Source organism: Pelodiscus sinensis, chromosome 17, assembly GCF_049634645.1.
Source record: "Pelodiscus sinensis isolate JC-2024 chromosome 17, ASM4963464v1, whole genome shotgun sequence".
NCBI lineage: Eukaryota > Metazoa > Chordata > Testudines > Trionychidae > Pelodiscus > Pelodiscus sinensis.
Window position 1 is genome coordinate 24018810 of NC_134727.1, and position 25488 is coordinate 24044297.

General features: G+C 43.0%; 1 long non-coding RNA gene across 2 annotated transcripts in view; it reads right to left on the bottom strand.

Moving 5' to 3' along the window:
* Positions 1-25488, bottom strand: part of LOC102452409 (uncharacterized) — a 190042-nt gene that overhangs the window by 86926 nt on the left and 77628 nt on the right. For both annotated transcript variants that reach the window (XR_012896346.1, XR_012896347.1), the window contains one exon: positions 23126-23296. This is a non-coding gene — a long non-coding RNA (uncharacterized LOC102452409). The remainder of the gene's footprint in view (positions 1-23125; positions 23297-25488) is intronic.

Consider the following 25488-nt stretch of genomic DNA (forward strand, 5'->3'; position numbering starts at 1 on the left):
ACAGATCCAATCATTTTTCACTGTTGAAAATATTCTCCACTGTTTTACTGGATTTTATCCATCCCATTCTGTTACTAAACAAACCTGGAAAAGGATCTTACAAAATCCCACACCAGCCACGAAACATGCCTTGCAGAAATACTTCTCAGAATGCAAGACAAAACCAGGGCACACAGAGCAGCACGGAGGTTTCTGCAGATTCTAGCAATGTGGTTTCAGCTATGCTGACTTAAACAGGAGGGGAAATGAAGCATAAGGGAGCTCTCTCGGACAACTGTTAGAAAATTCCAAAGCTGTGCAGAAAAATAACCTCTTTACTGAAAGGTACATTATAATGCAAGTCACGGCCTTCCTTAACAAAGATAGATACTTTCAGAAATTGCATATTGTTACTGCATTAAAACCTACTCTTTGTCGGTTAAGACTAAGTGTGTCTGTCTCTCTCCATGTGCCCACACACAACTAGATGTTATGTGGCCAGGCATGATAAGAAGAGTGATATTATGCAAGATATGAATAAGTTTGATAATACTCATTACAGATGGAGAAACTAAGGCACAGAGAGCATTTGTTCCAGGTGGAAAAGTTAGGAACAAAGTTGGGATTAGAATTTAGGTCAGGAATAGACCTCCACTTCCCTGCTCTCACCTAGGGATATAAGCCATTAGTCAAGTAGTCAACTACCCAATAAGCCTAGGCTTATCAGGCAGTCGAGTTAATACTCGACTAGTCACTTCCCCCACCCTTGCTGCCTTTATTAGAGGCAGCAAGTGGGGGAGTAGGAGCTGGTACAAGGGGGAGCCGGCTTAAAAGCCAGTTCCCCACAGAACCATCTCCATGGGGGGGGGGAGTGTGTGTGCAGGGGAGGTAGAGGCACAGCAGGCGAGTGGTTGTGAGCCAGGAATCAGCTCTTACTACATTTAAAAAGCAGAGGCACAGCGAGGTTAGATCCTGGGGCAGCTCGAGCAGGGACTGCTTAGTCCCCGCTTGCACTGCCCCACAGAGCTAACCCCACTGCACCTCTGCAGTTTAAATTACATTTAAACTGCAGATCCACAAAGGTAACGAGTGCTCCCCCCACTTATCAACTAATTGAGTAGTCGATGGAAATTCCATCAACTACTCGATTAGCTGATTATCTGCATTTTAACATCCTTACTCTCACCAACAGACTTAAATATCCTTCATCTGAGATTCTCAAAGAGCTATCCAAAAACTTATAAATAAGCCCAAAACCAGCTAAATAAAGATGTGTATTATTACATCCATTTTACACTGGTACAAATATTTAGTAGGAGTAATGTCACTGTTACACAAAAATTCATGTATTTGCTAGTGCTTCCCAAGAAAAACTCGTAACTCTGTGAATCTTACACATACACATACAAGATTAATAAAATGCAGACACATCTGGAGTGAAGGGTATGGGCTAGACAGACAACCAACATGCACAGTGTATCATCAAAAGAGAGGAAATTCTAGCCAGTACTTTTATGACTTTTACACTTTTATGTTAAAGCTCCCAGATGTCCTGGCAGCTTTAATGTCCAAATGAACCTCAGAGGACATAAACTGTCATGGCAAAACAAAAAAACAAACAAAACCCCAAGCACATAGAAAGTTTCATCCAAATACAAGGGATCTATCTTGACAGCTTCAGTTGGCCTGTTGGTATTTCCAACTTGTGGACAGAGCTGTGTGAATATCACTTAGGAGAAAATAAAATAAATATTTTATTAAATCCAAAATTAATAGTTTCACCATTTCAAGTAATTTAAACATTTTTATTTTTTTCCAGTAAAACTGGAGAATAATTCAAATTTTAAAGTAATTTCATATTGAATCATTTCATTTAGAATATGGCAAACCATTTTTTATTTTTCCCCCAAAAATTAAGAATTTGGGAAAATCAACACAAATCTGCAAAATGTTTCAGTATCATCAAATCTGCGATTTTTTCTGAAAAAAAGTTTCCTTCTGAAAAAAATTAACTAGTTCTGCTTGTGGATCCAGGGATTCTGGTATTTCAAAGCCAACACTTAGGGCATTCTGATAATCCCACCATCTTCAGAAAAATATAGAGCTGAACAAAGAAATTACAGCTTTGAGTTACAGATAGAGCCTTGTAAATATTTGGAAATATGCTAGTATCCACATCCGCGGATATGGATGTAGCTATTTGCAGCTCATTTTTGCACGTATCGATGCAGATATAGATACACATTTTTTAAATAGAACCCTGCACATTTGCAGATTTCTGCTTTATATCCACAGATATGGACGCAGACACCCACTGTGTTATGGCGCTGTTTCGAAATAACAGATGCTGTTAAGAAACTGTTATTTTGAGAGAAAACCCTTCTCTTGAAATAACCCTTATTCCTCATACACTGAGACTTACCAGTTATTTCGAGAGCAGGGTTTTCAAAATAGCGCCATAACGGAAATATGCAAATGAAGCATGGGATATTTAAATCCTGGCTTTGCAATTTTGAATGTCTTCATTTGCATCGATCTGTCAAAAGAGGGTGCAAGTGTAGACATACTGTATGTAAATAGAGACATATGTACATTATATTGTATATGTACATTGTATTTATATGTATGTAGTACATACAAACACTCTCATATTTGGAAGTTCAAGGCTCATGTTTCATACTTTCCAAAATGTAAGTTAGTGGAGCAATGGGGACTAGATAGGCTAGAGATTTTGAATTCAGTTGGATCTGGATCTGAGGTTTGGGTTCACTGTTTTCATTGGGATCCATTTCTGTATAAAACAGCACTACTGAGCCCTTTTAACTGCATTGTATACCTTCAAAGCACTATTCAAATGTTACAAAACTCCCACAGCTCCACCCCCATGAGGCAGATAATAATGCATCTATATAGTGTGCTTATGCATGGTATATAGGCAAGAACTTCTTGTGATTCACTGTGGTCTTACCATCCTGGTCATCCCAAAGACTTACGTTTGTTCTTTCCTTGTTTAGTCAGTTTTCCTTAATCTGAAATAAAAATCACTCAGGACAAAAGCAAATTTCACTCAGGCTACGTCTACACTGGCCTACTTTGAAGTAGGAATAAGATCCTCCGGAAAAGGGCGCTTTTTCCGGAGGATCGGGGCCAGTGTAGACGCTCTTTTCCGGCTTTTCTAAAAGCCGGAAAAAAGCGGCGGACATTTTTATTTAAATGCCGCGGGGGATATTTAAATCCCCCGCGCATTTCCCTACTACGATGGCTGAAATTAACATGCCCCTTCCGGAAAAGGGGCCAGTGTAGACGTAGCCTCAGTGTATGAGAAACAAACAATGGTACAGTGTAGCCCCAAAACACATGGCCCTGGCAACCCGGGACTTTAGATTGTGGTCATGGCTCATGCACTCAGTCCAGCTGTCCAGCAAAGAAATTGGCAAAGTTGCAAAATGTTATTTGGCCAAAGTCCATGAGAGCTGTTGGGTGATTGAGGCTTCTCCCTTCCTCAGCATGGAACATTTACCCTAATTCACCATTCATCCTAATTCACCAAAGCCAAAAAATAACTGTGACAGGGACACATTCCCAAAAGCTACAGTTTTATGGCTGACGTTAAGCTAGCTTTGAGCGGGGTATGTGTAACATATCCCTTTTAAGAAGGCCTGGCAAACAAGGCAGATCACCCAGGGCATGTCTGTACTAGGAAATTATTTTGAAATAATAATGCTCAAAATAACCAATAATAATGCCCAAAATAACCAATAATAATGCCCAAAATAACCATTTTGAAATAGAGTATCCACACTACAGGGAAGCCTTGAAATTAGTCCGAGGCAGGCTCCCTTAATGTGGATGCGCTACCTCAACTTAGAGCCCCAGGAAGCACCAGGGAGTAATTATTCAGAATGACTCTGGGGAGTAGTTATTTCGAAATAGCAGCAGTGGAGCATCCACACTAATGCTATTTCAAAATAACTATTGTGAAATAAGCATTATTCCTCATGGAAAGCAGGAGTTATTATTTCAAAATAACCAGCCCCTTATTTAGAAATAACGGGCGTGTGTGGATGCGCCACTTGTTATTTCAAAATAACTCCCTAGTGTAGACCAGGGTCCAGTTCCTGCAGAATTTGCACCCTTATGCACTTGAGTTCTGAAGGCTTGGCCACAGCTACAAGATCTATATCAAGCTTGCTGCAGAAAATGTATGGCCTTCCATATACAGAATATGCAACTGTGTGGTGTGGTACAAAGGTATTATTTACACTTGTTTTCAATGACATGCACAATTCAGCCATGGCATGACCTCTGATGAAGAAATATGACCATTCCAAATTCATGTCAACATTACCTTTATACCACATCACAGACTTCACAAGTATATATGACTTGTAGAGAATATGCAATATTGTGGTGTGGCAATAAAAGTTTAATTTTTAAATTTGGGTTGGCCTCACTATATTTATGGGGGGCAATAACCACGAGTTATTCACAGATGAGGACCAATAAAACCTTAATGTCACCCTAAAACAAGATGTATTCTGTATCTCCCACATGTTAGGGAGAAACTACTTTCAAAATGTATGAGAATTTATCTTTCTACCTGTAAAGCCACGGGACAAAGCTACCCATTTCTAGCCCTACACGGTCATGGCATATCAGACTTGAAAATCATGACACCCTTAAAAATAGAAAACACATTTTGGATAACAGGTACAGAACTAAAACCTTTTCTCAGGTGGGTTAAATTTGGGAGTGATGGTCTCATTTTGGGGCCATAGAAGGAAATATTTCTAATAGCAGATGTTTGAAGTTGCTTAGGCATTTGGAAAAGAGTCCCATGGGAGATGGACCAGTGGGAGGAAAGCAGATGAAGTCAGAGCTGCACGATAAATTCATAACTTGGATATATGTATAATAGGGGAGCTGACAATCTCTGTGGGACTCAGGGCAAGGTGGAAGTGGGCTAGTCCACACTCCCAGAAGGGGCAGACCCTTAGACAGAAGGGCAGAACCAGGATTACATGGACCACAGAGCACCCCCATAACCCTTAGGGTCACTCACCGCTCTGCGCCGTTCTCGGCTGGGAATCTTAGGCCCTTGAATTGCAGGGCCCTGGGCAACTGTCTCTTGTACCCTCCCCTTTGGAGGGCCTGTTGTATAAACACACACACACACACTCTCTCTCTCTCTCTCTCTCATATCCACCCAGTCTTTATAAACAGAAGTCTGAGTTCTGTGGGTACCTGGGGCTAGAAACTTCATGCTTTCACATTTACTGGGTTTCCTAAGTACCCACCCATAACTCTAATCTCATGCTGTCATATTCCTCTGTGTCCTTGGATGGAAAGACACATGTAATGCAAATTCTCCATATATGAAATACTACCTCTGCTCTCTCCAGAGTAACAACAGATGTAAATGTTGTGCTGTTATTTCTGAGGAAGGGGCTCTGTTGGCCTTTCTGTACTCTTGGGTTCTGCTCTGGCTGCAGCTGTGGAGAAAGGAAATATTTGACACTAATGTAATCGTGTTCTCATCATGCTTTACCTCATCCCTGGCACTGAAGCAGCAGAGGGAAGGCAGTACTTTATTAGAATCCATGACTCTTTAGGGTACATTTCCCTGACCTCTGTCTTCTTTCCCAAATCAAACAAATTTCAGCATATTCCAAAAGGAGCTTATGGTGGCTAGCCTCATGGCACAGGTTCCTGTGTTACAATTGGTGGGCACAAATTAATGGCCCAGTCATCAGAAGATAAAAGGGTGATAAAAGGGATGTAGTAAGCTACGCATTTTCTGGAACATCATGAACACAGTTTGCTTTAAGACCCCAGCAGAAACTGCACAATATCTCATGGCAAGTGTCCAAGTCACATAAGTTGTCCCTGTGTCATTGGTGCTAGAAAGTCAAAGCTATCATAAAAGGAGATGGGGACTTGGAGGCTTTCTAGAGATCCTTCAGAGCTTGTGATTTTATGATTCCATATTACAGCTTCCTACATATGCTGTAGAGAAGCCAGGTTTTCAAACAATGGACTACTGTCTGTGTGAAAGTCATCCAACCAAAATCCTGACTCCTTCAATGAGATACGTTGCATATCTCCTTGCTCTTCAATGAGGGCCATCAGCCTCAACGCCTGATGCATCTTGATCTTTTAAAGAAGAGACTCTCAAACTGTAGTTTGCAAGCTCCATTCAGGTGGTTTCTGGATAGTTCTCTCTAAGGTGCACACCTGGACAACCACACTCAAGAGAATGAAGGGCTGTCCTCTTAATTAGTGGCTCTCAGGTACAGCTCCACTAATTAGGTTCCTGACTCTGGACCCTCACATTGAAGGTGAGGCAGTGGCCTTGGGGTGAGTAGGAAGTAGGTAGGAGGGGGAATGGGTTGAGAAGGGTGGGAGGATTGGAATGTGCCGGGTTGCGGTGGCTGGAGAAAGAGGCAACTTTCTGGAGTTCCAGGGCTGCAGCTGCCAGGGAGAGACGGCCTTCTTCCCAGCCTCAGCTCTGTGGTGGGGGAAGAGACCTCTACTGATACTAAAATATGAGTTGTGTGCTGTTATTTGTAGAACAAAAACAATTACTTATGAGAACAATAATATAGTGCTTTTATCAAAAGCTCTTTACAATAATTAGCGAACGGTACAAACAACATTTGAAAAGTTCATTATGTGGTCCCTCAAGACCCTCAGCAATATTCAAGTGGTCTGTGAAGAAAAAAGTTTGAAACCACCATTTTAAAGAAAGAGAAGAGGTGAACTATCAACTTCTTATGTGCCAAGAAGAGAGCTCTTTATTGCAGGTTACAGAGATATCAATGTTCTTTATCACTTGCCAATCCAGTCTTTCTATCTCAGAGGAACTGAATTCTCTTCCCTTTGCTAAAAAATTGGAGTTTGCCACAAGAGGCTGCAGATGCATCTGAAGACATGGATTGCGTCCAGAGCTAATAAGAAGCTTTCAAATTTTTATTTTCATGGATTTTTGTCAATATTCAATTTATCACTTTTTTCCAGTTTTTTGGCCATCACCAGAACTACCTGATTTTTAAAAACAAATTTAAAATAAAAACCAAAATAATATTGTGATTGTTTAAATATTTTTGTTAGAGTTTTTAAAAATCTCTCTCTAGTCGTCTAGTCACAAATGTGGTTTGTGAGACAAGATGATTTTATCACTGTCTGTGAAGTGAAGTAGCAAATGAAATGGAACAGAAGAAACAGGTTACCTAGCAGTCAGAGCTACCCTTCTCTTAAGTCCTAAAACAAAACAACAACACATATTCATGCCAATGACTGTAAATATCAAGCTTTTTTTTACAATGCTCTGTAGCATCAGCCACTTATTGCAAGTGAAAAATTAACTACCAACTGATTAAAGAAAACAGGATTGAGAAAAGCAAAAAGTAAAAGTTGAATTTCTTTCATTGTGGCTGGAGATTAGAAACAAAATTGATTAAGTAAAAACACTCAAATACATGATAATCATCTGATCCCAAAATGACTTCTAGCACTACCACTTCAACGCTCTATCTATGGAACAAGAGACCCTAACAGTGTAATTAAACTAATATACTGGAGAGAAGTTTTATACAGCTAAAATGCAAGTATTTTGTAATTGGTTAAAAAAATAAAAAATTGACCATTTCTGTGAAGAATTTCAAATACATATGCAAATGTTTCAAAGAAAAAAGGGCCAAAGGGATATATTCTTGAAAACAGACCAGTTTTGATGCCAATATAATTTTGTCAAAGCCACAAGACAATATTTTCAATGTTAAATCAGCCACTGAACCAGAAATATTGCAAAAACATGCATGTTTAGTACAATTTTTACAACTGTGCAAAAAGAAGCTATGTTTGTTTATTCTACAAAACTAAACTTATGAATTTCACACATCTCTGCTTTATGAAAATCTGACACGATTCTTCAAATTGTGCAGTTCCAATTACTTCAAAAAGGAGTTGCTCTAGATTTTCATACTGTAGGATCTTTTCTAGTATTGGCAGAAGCTGTGCATGGTTTTTGTTTGATTAGGACTGTTCCATCAATTACTAGACTTAGAACCTTCTTGAACTGGCATTGTGCAAACCAAAGCCCTACCTGAGCTCTGACAGAGTTTCTTTAAAATAGTTTTAAAACTAAACAATCTTGTGTACAGTGGCCAGACACATGTTGGAAACTCGTTTATCTGAAAGGATGTTTTAAACAGATTCAACTCCATTTTCCAAAATAGTTCAAATTAGGGATAGGGTTGCCAGATGGTTTAACAAAAAATACCGAACATCTCCCCCTCCCCAAAAACAGTGAGACCAAAGTTGTTGAGAAAAAAAAGGTGGGGCACTTTAAACGGCCCCACGCTCCTCACTCCCCCCCACCCCCACCCACACACAACAGGAGAAAATTGTCCCCGCCAGGCTTCCATCCAAGGGAAACAGGAAATACTGGACATTTCACATGTCCAGTATTTTCTGGTTTTTTTACCGGCTGGGGGACCTGAATAACAGACAGTCCAGGTGAAAACCGGACACCTGGCAACCCTAAATTAGGGATGTAAATATTAGTCAAAACAATTAACTGGTTACACAATTAAAATCATTTAACCAGTTATCATTTAACCAGTTAACCATTGGTGGGCCAGCATAGGGCTGTCCGAGCCAGCGTAGGGGTTTCCGATTGGGGCTTCATTCCCACTGAGTCTGTGGGGCAAATGTGGCAGGAGCTGCTCCATGCCAACCTGCCCACTGTGGAAGGGCTAGGGCCCCACTTGTCCACCAGGGCTGCCCCGGCACAGCTGAGGCCAGCATCCCGCCTGCCTACCACAAGGCCCTGCCTGCTTCTCCAATATGGCTAGGGTTCTGCCGGCAGGCCCGATAAAGCTGCTCTGGCCTGGTGCAGTTGGCCATCCACCGGGGTTTGGGAAAAGTCCAGTTAACCGGTTATCCAGTAAGCATTCTGGTAAGTCTAATGCTTACCAAATAACCGCTTAAACGTTTACATCCCTAAAAAGTCTCAGAGGGGGAGCCATCTTAGTCTGTAACTGTAAAAAACGAGCAGTCCTTTGGCATCTTAGAGACTAATACATTTATTAGGTCATGAGCTTTTGCGGGTGAAACCCACTTAGTCATATTCCACTCCAACTCATCTAACTCATCTGAAAGCTCATGACCCAATACATCTGTTAGCCTCTAAATATCATAGGACTGATCATTGTTTTTACATCCCTGTTCAAATTCTACTGTAAACAGGGCTTCTGCTCCCTCAGCCCTGCCTTTGCTCTGTCCTCTCTTCCCAAAACAGTCGTCTTGGTCTCAGATTCCCACCCATGATTCCACTCCTCCTCTTACTTCCCCCCTCCCCCTCCATCTTCCCATGTACACACAGCTCCTGCCCTACCTCTCATTCCTGGCTCCTTCTGCTAAACCCTCCAAGGTTCCTGACACCCCGCCCCACTACCACCATTTGCATTTCAGTCAGGTGGTTCCTCCTTTCCTACATGTTGCCTATGTTCCAGCAGGGGGAGCACTGAGAGTACAACAGAGACCATTTCCTTGCTCTTGGCTCTCATGTCTGGCACCTCTGCCCCCCAGAACCTGAGAGGAGGAACTATTGGGAAAGCCCTTTCAGCCCCTGTAGTCCTGGCCTGGAGCATGCTTAGTGAGGACGGAATCTTTGGAGGTATCAGACTCTGCAGAGCACATGTAGACTGAGATTTTTTCCTGAGGTTTGGCCAAATCAGGGTGAATTTTAACTAGGATGGGAAAAGCAAATCCATGGCATTCAGCGAGCCTTCCTGCTGAATTTTAAATCCTTGCCCCAAAGCATGGAGATGCTACAGCTTCTCAATGAAATGACTGTAATTTTTGTAAACAGCAGATTCATTGCTTTTAAAAAGTTAGAAAAGAAGACCGAGGTTACTAAATTGACCATGACTACTCCAGAATGGATAATTTTGACCCAAATTATTTAAGTTTGATAAATTTATAAACAACTGAAAACAAGATGTTATAATTTCAAACATGTCAGGCAACTTTCATCGTAGGGTGTCACTACCTGTAGTACCTATGATCAATTTTCCATGTTGGCTTGTTATGGCTCTTTTACAAATTATTTTATGAGTCCTATGGAAACTGTGCCTTGGTTAACATTCACAGTATGCCATGGAACTTTCAGAACATACAGCACACAGATCTGTAATGAACAAACCAAAGGAATGGCCAATTTGGTCAGACCAATATTATATCTCACCCAGTATCCTGTCGTTCAACAGTGGCCAATGCTAGATGCTTCAAAGAACAGAACATGGTGATTATTGAGTTATCTATCCCATCATCCATGCCCAGCTTCTTGTAGTCAGAGGTTAGGGACACTTAGAGCATGGACGTTGCAACCCAGATCCTCTTAGCCTCTAGCAATTAATGGACTTATGCTTCTATGAATGTATCCATCCAGTGGGGTGGATTCTCCATCACTTGGCATCTTTAAATTAGGATTGGATTGGTCCTTCTACAAAATTCACTCCAGTTCCAGTGCAAGTTTTTGGGTGGGATGCAGGAATCACTGGCTAAAATGGCGTGTGTTCTGCAGGGTGCCAGACCAGATGATCACAATGGTCCCTTCTGGCCTCAAAATCTATGAGAGGCAACTGATAGGTAGAATGATGGGAGGAAAAGGACCCCATCCTCTCCCCTTTTTCCCCTCTTAGATCTCTTCTACCATGTGGGGGTGGGGGGCATGGAAGGAACACTCCTGGGGACTTGTAAACTCTGGGTCCACAAGCAAAAAGGCAGGATCCACATGGCTTGCTTATATTCACTCCTTACGTGCCAGGTGGAGAAGGAATATAAGCAGAACTATCATTGTTCTTCCCCTGTGAGACCCTGGGACCTCCTCTCAGACCAGTCCTGAAAAAGGTATGGCTTCTGGCCCCTAATCCATTGTGTACATGCACAGGCAAACTCTGTTTGGGAGCAGGGAACAGACTCTGCTATTCACATTACACTTATTTAAACAGCGCAAGACATCTCAGGGGCAAAAACAGTGGCTTGAATGTTTCGTGCCACATGCCATCTCAAAACAAAGAGCTAGCAACCATGGCCTATGGGAAATAAATTAATGGTCTCAGTCCAGTTGTCCTGAATAGCCATCCACATCAACCCAGTTGGCATCAAATACTAGCAATGTTGTTGGTTGCCTCAGAGGAGGCCAAACACTGAATAATCAGGGAGATGGGGATCTCAGCTCACACCCCAAGTATTCACCCGTCAGGGCAAAGGGCGTAAGGAACACTGGCAGAGCAGAGAAGTAGACACTTGCATTTCCTTTCCCACTAAAGGGCACATCTAGACAGCAGGGCTAAAGCCTGAGCTACATCAATTGTGTAGTTAAAGTCAAAATAGCCTATTTCGGCTTTTGGTGCTATCTACACAGCAGGAAGTCCGAGGAAGATGTAAAATGAGGGTTACAGGAGTCAGAGTAAGAATTCCTCCAGTTCAACAGTATTTTGACATTATGTCGAAAAAGCTGCTTGTAGCATAGACGTCAGTTATTCCAAAATAACACTGCTATGTAGACGTACCCAGAGAAAGAACTTCATTTTTCAGGTTCAGGGCTCTCATTCCAGCATCTTTCACTGCAGTAGATTCACTTATAATTTAAATAGTCAGAAAACCAAAAAGATTTAGTGACCAGAAACATAAATGCTAGGAAATAAGTATTAACTCAAGGAAATCAAGAGCTGAACAAGTTATATCTAGCATGGAAATGAGTTGGCTTATGGACACACGTTTGCTGCAGTTCAGAGATTGCGGTTCAAATCCTTCAATATCCTGTTGTTCTTTGGTAAGAACTAGACCCCAGAGCATCTCAGTCAAGCCAGACCTTTACAAGGTGACAAATCTGAATTCAGAGGAACATGACGACAAGAATTTTAAAAAAGAAAACAAGAAAAAATAGGGCCCTTTAGAGGAAATAGGTTTCTTTCTCATTCTATCAGGGCTGAAAGTTTTTGACTCAGAGAAATAAACCAGATATTCCCAGTACAGTCACTAGGACACGCCATTATTTGTATTTATTTTTATTATGGGCATTGCATGGGGTGCTGCATAAGATATACGGGAAAAATTTCAAAAGCACTTAGAATCATAGGGCTGGAAGAGACCTCAGGAGGTCATCAAATCCAGCTCCATGCCCAAAGCATGACCAACCCTAACTAAATCATCCCAGCCATGGCTTTGTCAAGCGTAGACTGTGTCAAGCCTCATGGACAGGGGACCCTAAGTCCTATTTCCAAAAGTGTTACAGCTGGATAGCCACCTTAGTTCCATGGGCGTTTAATGAAAGTTAGGGTCTTAAGTATCAAGTCACTTTTGAAAAAAGGAATTTAGGTGTTTTTGAAAATTTTGCCCATGGTCTCTGCCTCAGCTTTCAGTATGGATTGTGAGGAAAAAAAGGTTTAAAAAAAAAAAAAGTGTTCTCGTTACATTTCCTCTACTGTTTAGGTCCCATTCACTCAAACAGTCCTATTATTTGAAATTGGGAGCAAAAGTTTCTAAGATCGGGCCCTAATTTTCCTGACAGTCTGGGGGTACGTCTGCATTGCAGAGATTTTTCGGGAAAAAAACAAACTACAATTGCGTTCTTTTGAAAAAAAAAAAATCGGAAGAACAGGAGTTTTTCTGACATTGGTAAACCTCTTTCTGCAAGGAAGAAGCCTTTTTCCAAAAGAGCTCTTTCGGAAAAAGGTGTGTGTGGATGGGGAAGAGGGAACTCTTTCGAAAGAAGAGGAAAAAGAAAAAAGCACAGGTGCCCTGGTGGCCACTCTGTCCATTGTAATCACAGCTTACATGTGAGATAGCATCCACACTGAATGGACGCTATCTTTCGAAAAAGCAGATTGCCTTTTCGATGTGCTTTTGCTGTGTAGATGCTATCTTCCGAAAAAACTTCTTCCGAAAGATCTCTTCCAGAAAAGCTTCTTCCGAAAAAAGCCTGCAGTCTAGACATAGCCGGAGCGCGTACCAGTATAATCACATAGCAAGGGATTCTAATTGAGCCCCAAAAGCTCAAATAGGGTATGTCTACACTACCCTCCTAGTTCGAACTAGGAGGGTAATGTAGGCATACCGCACTTGCAAATGAAGCCCGGGATTTGAATTTCCCGGGCTTCATTTGCATGAGCCGGGCTCCGCTATTTTTAAATCCCGTCTTGTTCGAACCCCGTGCCGCGCGGCTACATGCGGCACGGACTAGTAGTTCGGACTAGGCTTCCTAGTCCGAACTACCGTTACTCCTCATTCCACGAGGAGTAACGGTAGTTCGGACTAGGAAGCCTAGTCCGAACTACCTAGTCCGTGCCGCATGTAGCCGCACGGCACGGGGTTCGAACGAGCCGGGATTTAAAAATGGCGGCGCCCAGCTTATGCAAATGAAGCCCGGGAAATTCAAATCCCGGGCTTCATTTGCAAGTGCGGTATGCCTATATTACCCTCCTAGTTCGAACTAGGAGGGTAGTGTAGACATACCCATAGTTATCAGAAAGTACTTTGATACTACAGAAATGGAAGCTCTAATCATACCTGTGAGAGCTACACAGTTCAAATATAACAGAGGGTATGTCTACACTACAGCACTAATTCGAACTAACTTATCTAGACCTAAAAACTAGTTCGAATTAGCATTTTGCTAATTCGAACTAGCATGTTCACATTGAGTGGACCCTAAAACGAGGTTAAGGATGGCCGGAAGCAGTGCCGGCAGGGCATCAGATTAGGACTTAGAGCGTGGAGCTGCTCGCTCAGGCTAGCCGAGGGCTGTGCTTAAAGGGTCCCGCCCCCCGCCTCGGACAGACAGTTCTCAGGGGTTCCCCGCTTGCAAAGCAGTCCTGGCTTGGAGTGCCCTGAGTGCTCACACTTGGCACACCACAGCACTCGGCCATCAGCCTGGCTGCACTTGCCGCAGGCTGCCATCCGGGGGGAGGGTCAATCAGGGGGCTGCAGGAGAGCTTCCACCCCGAGGAGCCCGCAGAGCCACCCCAGTCCTCCCAATCGGGGGCTCGTACCCCATTCCTCCCTCACCTCCTTCCACTTACCCCTCCCTAGCCCCCCTTCCTGATGTACAAAATAAAGGACACGTGTTCAAAAATAGAAACTCTCTTTATTGAACAAAACTCAGGGAAACTGGGAAAAGGAGGTGGGAGAGGCGAAGAGAGAGGGTGGGAGAGGGGAGGGCAACTAAAATTATCAGGGGTTTGGAACAGGTCCCCTATGAAGAGAGGCTAAAGAGACTGGGACTTCTCAGATTAGAAAAGAGGAGACTGAGGGGGGATATGATAGAGGTCTATAAAAGCATGAGTGGTGTGGAGAGGATGCATAAAGAAAAGTTCTTCATTAGTTCCCATAATAGAAGGACTAGAGGACACCAAATGAAATGAATGGGTAGCAGGCTTCAAACTAATAACAGAAAGTTGTTCTTCACAAAGCAAATAATCAACCTGTGGAACTCCTTGCTGCAGGAGGCTGTGAAGGCTAGAACTAGAACAGAGTTTAAAGAGAGGTTAGATAAAGTCATGGAGGTTGGGTCCATGGAGTGCTATTAGCCAGGAGGTAGAAATTGTGTCCCTGGCCTCTGTTTGTGGAAGGCTGGAGATGGATGGCACGAGACAAATGGCTTGGTCATTGTCTTCGGTCCATCCCCTCCAGGGTAGCTTGTGTTGGCTGCTGTCGGCAGACAGGCTACTGGGCTAGATGGACCTTTGGTCTGACCCAGTATGGCCATTCTAAGCTCAGGGCTCAGGGTTAGGGTCTCACTGAACCACGCTGATTTTCATGCAAACCTGCTCCTGGATGGCCAGACTGGCAGCTATCCTGCCCTAGACGGCCACTTTCCTGTGCCTAGTGCGGACATCGTGGATGAGGTCCACAATGTCTGCACTAGACTAGGTGGGCGCCCGCCTCTTGCGGACCTGGGCAGGCTCCCGGGAGCCGCCAGCCTGGTCCCGGGAAGAGGCGGAGGGCTGGGTGGCAGCGGGTGGCTGGTTCGTGCCGTGCCAGGTGCAGGGTCTGCTGGCTGGGTGCTGGCAGGCTTGCACCTGGCATGGGCACCGTAGCCAGCCCGTGCCCCTTTAAGGGGTCCGGGGCCGGGAGGGGGGCAGATGAGTTTCCCTGGTGGTGCCCAGAGTGGCCACTAGGGAAAGCTGGGGAGGGCTAGCCTCCCACTAGTTCGAATTAAGTGGCCACACAGCCCTTAATTCGAATTGCTTAATTCGAACTAGGCATTAGTCCTCGTAGAATGAGGTTTACCTAGTTCGAATTAAGCGCTCCGCTAGATTGAATTAAGTGCGAACTAGCGGTTTGTATGTGTAGCGCATATCAAAGTTAATTCGAACTAACGTCTGTTAGTTCGAATTAACTTTGTAGTGTAGACATACCCAGAGAGAGAGAACCAATCCCTGGAACTCATGGGAGTATGAAATACCTTCATGTTACTCGCTAGTGCCATCCTTCTGGCCAATGTAAAACATGGCATCAGGAGAAAGCTGAAAGAACCTACAATTTGGGGCCATTAAGCACCGGTATACACTAGGGAGATATTTCAAAATAACCCCCCTTATTTTGAAATAATAAGCAGAGCGTCCACACTGCCCGTGGCTGGCTCTAGGCACCAGCAAATCAAGCACGTGCTTGGGGCGGCACATTTCCAAAGGCGGCATTTCAAGGTAAGCAGCTGCCCCGGCAATGCCCGGCCTCGCCCCGCCCCGCTGATTTTAAAGGGCTGCAGGAGCTTGGTTCTGGCTGCGTGTCCTCAGGAGCTACCTTCGGAGCACGGCGCGACCACGCTCTACCCCACCCCGCCGGCTCCAGTCCTGCCACGGCCCCAGCCACCTTCGCTAGCGAGAGACCTCGCCTGCCCCACCCTGCGCCCCTCTGGCTCTGCGCCGCCCTTTCCCCGCACCGCACCCTGCTCCCCTGCATTCTGGTCCCCCTACTCTCCCTGTTCCCTGCAACTCTCTGGCTCTGTACCGCCTGTTCCCTGCACGGTCCCTGCACCCCAGTCCCTATGCCCCTCTGGCTCTGCACCCCTTCTGCACCCCATAGGCCCTTTTCCCTGTGCCCCTCTGAGTCTGTGCCCCCCCCATTCCCTGCATCCCGATCCCTCTGTCCCTCCCATTCCCCATGCCTCCCCCGCACCCTGCTCCCCCCAATCCCTGCATACCACTGGCTCTGTGCCTCCCATTCCCCGCGCCACCCCGTACCCCCCACACTGTTCCCTGCACCTCTCTGGCTCTGCGCACCCCAGTACCCCTGCTTCCCCCGGTCCCCACACCCCTCTGGCTCTGCGCCTCCCATTCCCCATGGTGAACCCTGCTCCCTGCTGCCCATGCCCCTCTGGCTCTGCGCTGTCCCTGCACCCTGCTCCCCCTGTGGGTATGGAGTAAGGGTGCTTGTCCATAGGGAGGGGCTGGACAGGGCAGGGAAAAGGCTGTTGTGACCCAACAGCGAGTGAAAGGGGAGGGGGAGTTTACTTGAAGCACCTTTGCCTTTACGGAAAAAAAAATAAAAATTATATTTGCTATTTATAGGGCTAAAGTGCCAGGACAAAAACAAAACAAAAACATTGCAACGTGCAAATGTGCAAAAGCCAACAAAAAAAAGGCGGGGAGAGGCCAAACATTTTTTTGCTTGGGGCGGCAAAAACCTAGAGCCAGCCCTGACACTACGAAGCCTGTTATTTCAAAACAATGGGCTGGTGATTTTGAAATCTGTACTCCTGCTTTCCTCGGAAAATAAGCTTATTTCAAAATAGCTATTTCAGGAGTTATTTCAAATTTAGTTATTTCAAAATAATTTCCTAGTATAGGCATGCCCTAAGAGTGAGAGCAGAAAAGGAGATAAAAAAAGGAGGGGGAGAGGAGAGATCTCAGAGGATCTTCCCACATATTTATAAAGGACAATATTTGTTCCTAATATTATTTACAAAGAAATTTTTACAAGATGCTACCCAAAGAATCCCCATGGCACTGCACAGAATTCTGCCCCGCCCCCATTCGCCTCCTACCTCTGCAAAGCAAATGATTTTTGTTTGTCCCTAGAGTGGTCACTTCAGACATCATTCACTGTACATTTTTATTGAAATCTGCAACACAAACTGCTACCGCTAGAGCTCTGGAATCTGTTATCATAAAATGCAGGAAACATGCCTGCTCTCAGATCCTCCAGCCAAGGCAGTCACCCTGTGGAAGAAAACCCTGCCAAATCTTTGTTTCCAGGTTCCCAGGGGAGTAAAATGGAGAGATCTGAGGAAATGTTCCTCTGAAACCAGTGGGTTTTGCCACTTGTTCTCCCCCTCCCCCCAAAAAAGTCTCTGGTTTCTTAGCTAAACTATCAAAATTCACTATTTTCACATCACTCACATAGGACTCACTGGTTCAATTAAAGTTCTACAAAGAAACTTCAGTTTCACCCTAGAAATGGGTCATATTAAACCTCTGGATCCAAACAGCCCTAAGTTGCAAGATGGTCCAGACCCACACACTCATTCCACAGCCAGCCACCTTTGACCTTAGTTCATCCTGTGCTTTGCTATATGCTGGGCTACTCACCTTTGCCGTCGTTGCCCATCCGTTGTTGTTTTCCCCATATCTTCCCATTTCATGCTGAGATCAGCCATGTTTTCAAAAATTATGTCTGTGCACTAGAATTCTGGAGCCACAAACTCTAGATCCATGTATGAGTATACAGCTCCCAGCTATCTTAAATTCATATGAACCTAATGCTCAAAAGGGAAACTAGATGCAAAACTATCAAAATCAACAGAAAGATTCACTGGAACCAAGAGAGTTATCCCAGGATGCATAAGAATGGTTGGGGCAGTACAAATGTTTATCAGACTGATAGACATGTTCATTTCTCTTATATAAAGGCACCATGGCAAACAAACAGTCTAATCACTATTACTAAGAACTAGATCTTGCAAAGTACTAAGCAATTCCCAACCACTGTTTCTGGATCCCGGATCCCAAAACTACCTGGTCTTGGCACAAGTTGGAGCTGCATGAGACCAAGATTAACAATCCACTTCCAGACACCTCACAGATGTAATGCAACTCTATTTCACTGTACTGCTTGCTGCCCCCATCTCCTCTTGGCCTCACACCATTTTCCTTCTGATTCCCTAGCGTGGTACAGTAGAGATGGCAGATCCACCTTTGTCCAGTTTTCTCCTGATGGACAGTTCCCCTACACAGCGAGAATATACACTTTGACTCAATTCACACAACAGCAGCATCTGATGAAGTCGGTTTTGCCCACAAAAGCTCACGATACCGTGTATATTTTAGTTAGTCTCGAAGGGTGTGTCTACACTGCACCCGTAGTTCAAAATAAGCTATGCAATTTGAGCTATGCAAATTGTGTCGCTTATTTCTAGTTAATTTTGAAATAGCTTATTTCAAAATTTGGTGCTGTCTACACAGCACTTATTTCAAAATAAATCGCTTTTCCAAAATGTCCCTTGCACCTCATGAAATGAGGTTTACAGGGATGTTGGAATAGCGAGCCCGTTATATTTCGAAATAACAGACGCACTCAAAAGACATGGAGGTATTCCGAAATAGCGCTGCAGAGTAGACACTGCCTAAAGTGTCTATTTGTTGTTTTTAAAATTACAGACTAACACATCTATCCCTCTGAGACTATGTATCAAGATGGTAGAGAAATATAAATTAAAGTTTGGCATGTCATAGAAGCCCAAGGGAATTAGGAGCTCTGCATCAAGATTCAGCATTTATCTCCCTTAGAATCACTGCACTGAAAATCCCAATGAATATTATATAGTCATACATGTACAAAACATTGTTTGGACAGGTAACTCCAAAAGGATCTAAAACAGGAGTGGGGAACCTCAGGCACAGGGAGCAGATACGGCCTCTGGCTTGCCTGGATCTGGCCCCCAAGGCACAGGGCCCTCCCCCACAGCACTGGGGAGTGCACACTGGCTCTCCAGCCCTCCCACTGCGGGACTGGAACACACAAAATCTGGTAGGCTGGGCTCTTCACTCTGGTGTGCAAGAGGAATGTGGGCAGTGTCTTTCTCCTTAGAACAGTGTTTCTTAAAGTGTGTTCCGTGGCACACCAGTGTTCCACGAGGCAGTCGGAGGTGTGCCATGGAGAACAGAGTTCAAAATGGCTGCCGTTAAAGGTGCACGCTTTCTTTCTTTCTTTCTTTTTTTTTGGTTCAACAAATTTTGGCTCAACAAAAAACCCTTGGTGTTCTGCATAAAAAAAATTATTGTTTGGTGTTCCTCGGTCTTAAAAAGTTTAAGAAAAACTGCCTTAGAACATAAGAACGGCCATACTGGGTCAGACCAAAGGTCCATCTAGCCCAGTATCCTGTCTGCCGACAGTGGCCAATACCGGTTGTACCCGAGGGAGGGAACACAACAGGTAATCCTCACATGATCCCTTTTTAAATACTGGTGTCTTTTACTTGATTGTTAAGCCACAGTGGCACTTTTTTGGTTCGTTTACTGTGTTTTTTAATTTGGAGTATACATTTAAGTTGTGCCCACCAGCAGCCTCACTCCACTCAAAGCAGCTGGCTGTTCCATGTGTCTCTCTGTATCACATGCCAGCCAATAGGAACTGAGAGATTTTACTAGGGATGGGGGCAGTGTGAAAAGCCTCTCTCCCTCCCCAGCACATGGTACAGAGAGCCACATGGAACAACCAGATGCTTGGAGCAGTGTGGGGCTACTCTGTGTCTGAAGGTCCCAGGGGAGAGGGCTGCGAGCCGGATTAAAAGTCTTGGAGGGCCAGATCCTGTCTGTGGGCTGTATCTTGTCTTTCTCTGTTTTACATGCATACATGGATACCTATAATATTTGTTAGATTAATAAATACATAGTAGAAACTGAAAGGAATATCTGTTTGGATAAGCAAGTTGAATAAAATTGCTGATCCATTCATTTTCACAAGGAAAGAAAAAACAAAGACATTACGCTGTTTGTTATTTTTTTCATAGGCAAGTAAAGATTGAGAAAATGATCACTCACCATTATAATCCCAATCTCAGGTCTATAATCCTGAAAAGGAAACCTGCACTAAATAAAAATTAAGTCTACCAGGGGCTGTTGAAGCTTAGGGTCTCTAAAGAATTATTTTCAAGTTCCTCTCCATGAAGGATATTAAGAGTAATAAAGTAGCTGCAATTGTGGCTTTCTAGAAAGTGTTTTTACTAGGCAATTCTAGAAAGGATAACTCAGAGGTTGTGTTGCTGTGCTTGTGGTACACTGCCTTGGCTAATGGGTATATAGTAAGTACATTTTTGTTGGCATCTGGTTTAAACTATATTTTAATGTGTAAAAATTGAAAAATTCTTGGCAGAACTCCACAGCCTACAAAAAATGTTCCTCTTGAAAACTAGTTACGAGTTAATGATAATTCCACTTTGGGCAGGAAGGAAGGATTTAGACTGGATGTCACTGAGTGACTCGGGAGAATGTTCATCACAGTCCTGCTTTCTGTTACTCAAGTCCTGTTAAAAAAACCAAAAACGCTCTACTTGTATGAGATACATTAATGATATTTCTACAGAAGCAAGTTAAATTTAAAAGTATTGAACAATCCTGAGTACATGAAAACTTTGTGATTAGTGTTCAGTTACAATAAACTTTATGATGCATTGTCTTAAAAGCAAATGAAAATATTAAGATGTAGACATTCTAAATGATTCAGGCAGAACCCTTACACTGAGTTAAATACAGTGAAACACCATAGTTACTGATGTGCAATTCAAGCCCTGATTTATTTCTGTGTATTACCATGAATGGATTGCAATTTTGGATACAGCAAACATTATTCCCATTCACTTCAATGGACTTTCGATCAAGCCCACTTTGAAGTTCTTCTGTAAAAGCAAACCTTCGAATACCCTGAAAATAACCAATATGCAAAGTCATAGAAGTATGTGATCAGATGCATGAAATCTCCTCTCATGAAAGAAAACAGCAGCTGTTACATTAACTCAATTTAAATAAAAATATACATATTTAAAATGGTTAACGAGAATGATTATGTGTATGAATCTTTTGTAAACAAAGGGTACAGAACATGAATGCATCTAGCTTTGACTTTTACAGAAAGACAGTCACTTGAAAACAAACACATAATTGCTGACATTTGACCATGGCAAACAAGGGCATTTGTATGGAATATTTAGAGATACATCTTATAACTCCATTGTAATAGGGCCTTGATCCTGCAAATGTTACACATATGCTTTACTCTAATCATGTAGCATAGTCCTGTTGCAATCTATGCCCTGGTCTACACTAGGACTTTATTTCAAAATAATCTCACTTAGGTCAAATTTATAAGCAGAGCGCCCACACTTTCAAAATAAAAGGCCGCTTATTATGAAATCGGTACTCCTGCTTTTCTAGGGGAATAATGCTAATTTCAAAATAGTTATTCTGAAATAGCATTAGTGTGGATGCTCCAGTGCCGCTATTTCAAAATTACTACTCCCTGGAGTAATTTGAACAAACTATTGGGAAGCCTCTAAATTAGTCCGAGGCAGGCTCTGTTAATGAGGATATGCTACCTTGATTTAGAGCCCCAGGAAGCACTGGGGAGTAATTTGAACAATTACAGTGCTTCCTGGGGCTCCAAGTCAAGGTAGCACATCCTCATTAACAGAGCCTGCCTTGGACTAATTTAGAGGCTTCCCAACAGTGGGGACACGCTATTTCAGTTTTCTTAAATTGGGAGTTATTAAGTCAAATTTAGTTATTTCATAATAGTTTCCTAGTGTAGACATGCCCTTTGGGATTGTTCCTGTACTCGGTGTTAAAACACATGCCTAAAGCATGTGGGACATTGGAAGAGCATTTTGGAAGAAAATGATGGAGGGAAAAAGTAAAAGAACACTGCTAATGATTTGTTTAGCTACTAACAAATGCCATACAAAAATAGTACATTGCACACACGAAAGCAGCAGTTTGTCCTTACTCCTCAGCAAAGATTAGAGGGTGAAGATTTGTGGTGAGGTGCCATATTAATAACCAAGATCTTGTCACTTTTTGGCAAATTACAGTACCACTTATTAGGAATCAGTATTATAAATAGTTAACTGATCCTTGCTGCGTACAAGAACAAAGCCCATAAAGTAGTACAGAAATGTACTTCTGTGTTTGTTTGTGTATTTGCTAATTGGCAACATTCAACGATGGGTCTCCTGTCATGCACATGAATTGGTGAGCATCTGCTGCATTTTGTTTTATAATAAATAAACACATACACACATATTCTCTTCAGTAGAGAGAGTAGGTCTGCAAGAAATGACACAGATATATGGTTTGAGAAATGACAGCAAGGCAGCTTAAAAAGCAGAGGCACAATCAATACGAACTACAATCTTTAACCTAGCAGCCCAAAAGTACAATGGCCAAATATGCCTTTAAAAACATTCCAGTAAAATGGGCAGATGATACAGAAGAAACTTTGAGTCAAAGACAAGGAAACAAGATATTAAAAAATGTAAATGAGGGGGAAATTATAAAAAAGCATAAAGCTCCTCTCCCTAAGGGAACAGCTGTGTATGCTAATCCCTTCTGGGCTGCTCCTTTTGGATCTCCCTTCCTTCCTTCCTCCGTCCTTCTCTAATAGCTCCCTTGTTCCTGCTGGACAAAACTAGCCCTTTGTGGCTGCTTTCAGAACAACATTAAAAACAGGAATAGGGAAATTGTAAACAGGAGGCTTCTGGCCTACAGGCCAAGGCACACACAGGCCTCTGAGGCCTACTTCATGCTAAGCAAAGAAACAGATCTTTGTTGCTAAAGGGATTAGGGCTGCGGGATTTCTGAGGCACTGCTAAGGCATTCAGCTGGCCTGAAGTAGGGGCTTTGTAAGGAGATACCTCCATTAGATATCTGTGAGCGGAAATCATTCATACTCTTTATACAATCTGGGTAATGTGATATTGTTGGACTGTTAAACAGCTCGAGTGAAGCAGGGCCCTATCTACTTGAATGGTGAATTCTTCAGCAGCTAAATAGATGGTGGTATAATTACCTTAACTGACTTTAAAAAGAAGTGACTGATCTTTAACTCTTAGCTGGTGTAATAAAAAGCAATCACAATGAGATACCTGGAAGCTGCAGTCAGAGGTTTGCTAAGAAATTGCATGGAAATGGACTTCCAAATCCGGCTCATCATCTGAATCACATTTATCCAAAACAGGTTCATGTCCCACGATACTTATTTACTGTATTGTCAGTGCCTTCTGTAATCTGAGACTTTCATAATCCAAATGAATCTCCTGGAGAGCACAGAATACAATTAGTCAAAATTGCAGCATATCTTTAACAGTACCATCGCGTTGCACAGTTATGGTCCACAACACTACAGTTTACAATAGAACTATTGCATTGTTTGGAGTTAATACTAAAAAATACTGTATCTTTTAAATTAATAAAAATAACTCCCATTTATCTATAGTACTTAGATATACTATAACTGGTTATTATCATATATTCTATGATTATATTATATCATTGGTATGTTTCACAGTTAATCTCTAATCAAATTATTCTGCTAAGCACAAAAGCCATAAAGACAGAGACTTTCCGGGACACTGTAGTACTGTCCCACCTCCATTCTGAGAGCCCCAGTGCTCTTAAGGAGGATGAAAGTCTCAAGGGAACAGAGCATTTAATGGGAGCAGAGGGAAACCATCCCGTAGTTGGGACCCTCCTCCCAGAGGATGTTGCGGTATCCTCTCGCACTGAGGATACCTATGAGGGGGAGGGAATGCCAGTTAGGAAGAGGCAGGTGTTAGTAGTGGGTGATTTGATCGTTAGAAACATAGATAGTTGGGTTTGAGATGACCGGGAAAACCGTATGGTCACTTGCCTGCCTGGTGCGAAGGTTGCGGATTTCTCGAGGCATCTAGATAGACTTATGAGTAGTGCTGGGGAGGAGCCGGTGGTCGTGGTACATGTAGGTACCAATGATGTAGGGAAGGGTAGGAGAGATGTCCTGGAGGCCAAATTTAGGCTGCTAGGAAAGAGACTGAAATCCAGGACCTCTATGGTGGCATTCTCGGAAATGCTTCCAGTTCCACGCGCAGGGCCAGGTAGGCAGGCAGAGCTTCAGAGTCTCAATGCGTGGATGAGATGATGGTGTAGGGAAGAGGGGTTTAGATTTATTAGGAACTGGGGACACTTTTGGGAGAGGGGGAGCCTATACAGGAAGGATGGGCTCCACCTAAACCAGGGTGGAACCAGACTGTTGGCACTAAACATTAAAAAGGCCGTAGAGCAGTTTTTAAACTAAAAGATGGGGGAAAGCCAATTGGTGCAGAGATGCACGTAAATCGGAAGGAGATTTCTCTTAGAGGAGAATCCATTGATAGAGATTCTCTAAGATGTAGTCAGAAAGAGAGGAGGGGAGAGGGCAAACCATGGACCAGAGCAGACAAACAACTGCATACAAAGGAATCCAATGCATCAGGGAAGGGCAGACAAATAACCAGTGGCAAATTTCTAAAGTGCTTGTACACAAATGCTAGGAGTCTGACTAATAAGATGGGTGAACTAGAGTACTTCGTATTAAATGAGGAGATTGACATAATAGACATCACTGAAACCTGGTGGAATGAGGAAAATCTGTGGGACACAATCATACCGGGATATAAAATATATAGAAAGGATAGAGCAGGCCGGGTGGGTGGCGGAGTGGCACTGTATGTGAAAGATAATGTAGAATCAAATGAAATAAAAATATTAAGTGAATCAACATGTTCAATAGAATCACTATGGATAGTAATTCCATGCTCCAATAATAAGAAATTAGCAGTAGGGATATATTACCGACCACCTGACCAGGACAGCGATACTGACATTGAAACGCTGAGGGAGATTAGAGAGGCTACCAAAATAAAGAACTCTATAATAATGGGGGATTTTAATTACCCCCATATTGACTGGATACATGTCACCTCAGGAAGAGAAGCGGAGATAAAATTTTTCAATGGCTTAAATGACTGCTTCTTGGAGCAGCTAGTGCAGGAACCCACAAGGGGAGAGGCAATTCTCGATTTAGTCCTGAGTGGAGTGCAGGATCAGGTCCAGGATATAACCGTTACCGGATCACTTGGGAATAGTGACCATAATATAATAACATTCAACATTCCTGTGGTGGGAAGAACACCTCAGCAGTCCAGCACCCTGGCATTTAATTTCAAAAAGGGGAATTACACAAAAATGAGGTTAGTTAAACAGAAATGAAAAGTCACAGTGACTAGAGCCAAATCCCTGAAAGCTGCATGGAAACTTTTTAAAGACACCATAATAAAGGCCCAACTTAAATGTATACACCAAATTAAAAAACATAGCAAGAGACCTAAAAGAGTCACCGTGGCTTAACCACCATGTAAAAGAAGCAGTGAGGGACAAAAAGGTATCTTTTAAGAAGTGGAAGTCCAATCCTAGTGAAATAAATAGAAAGGAA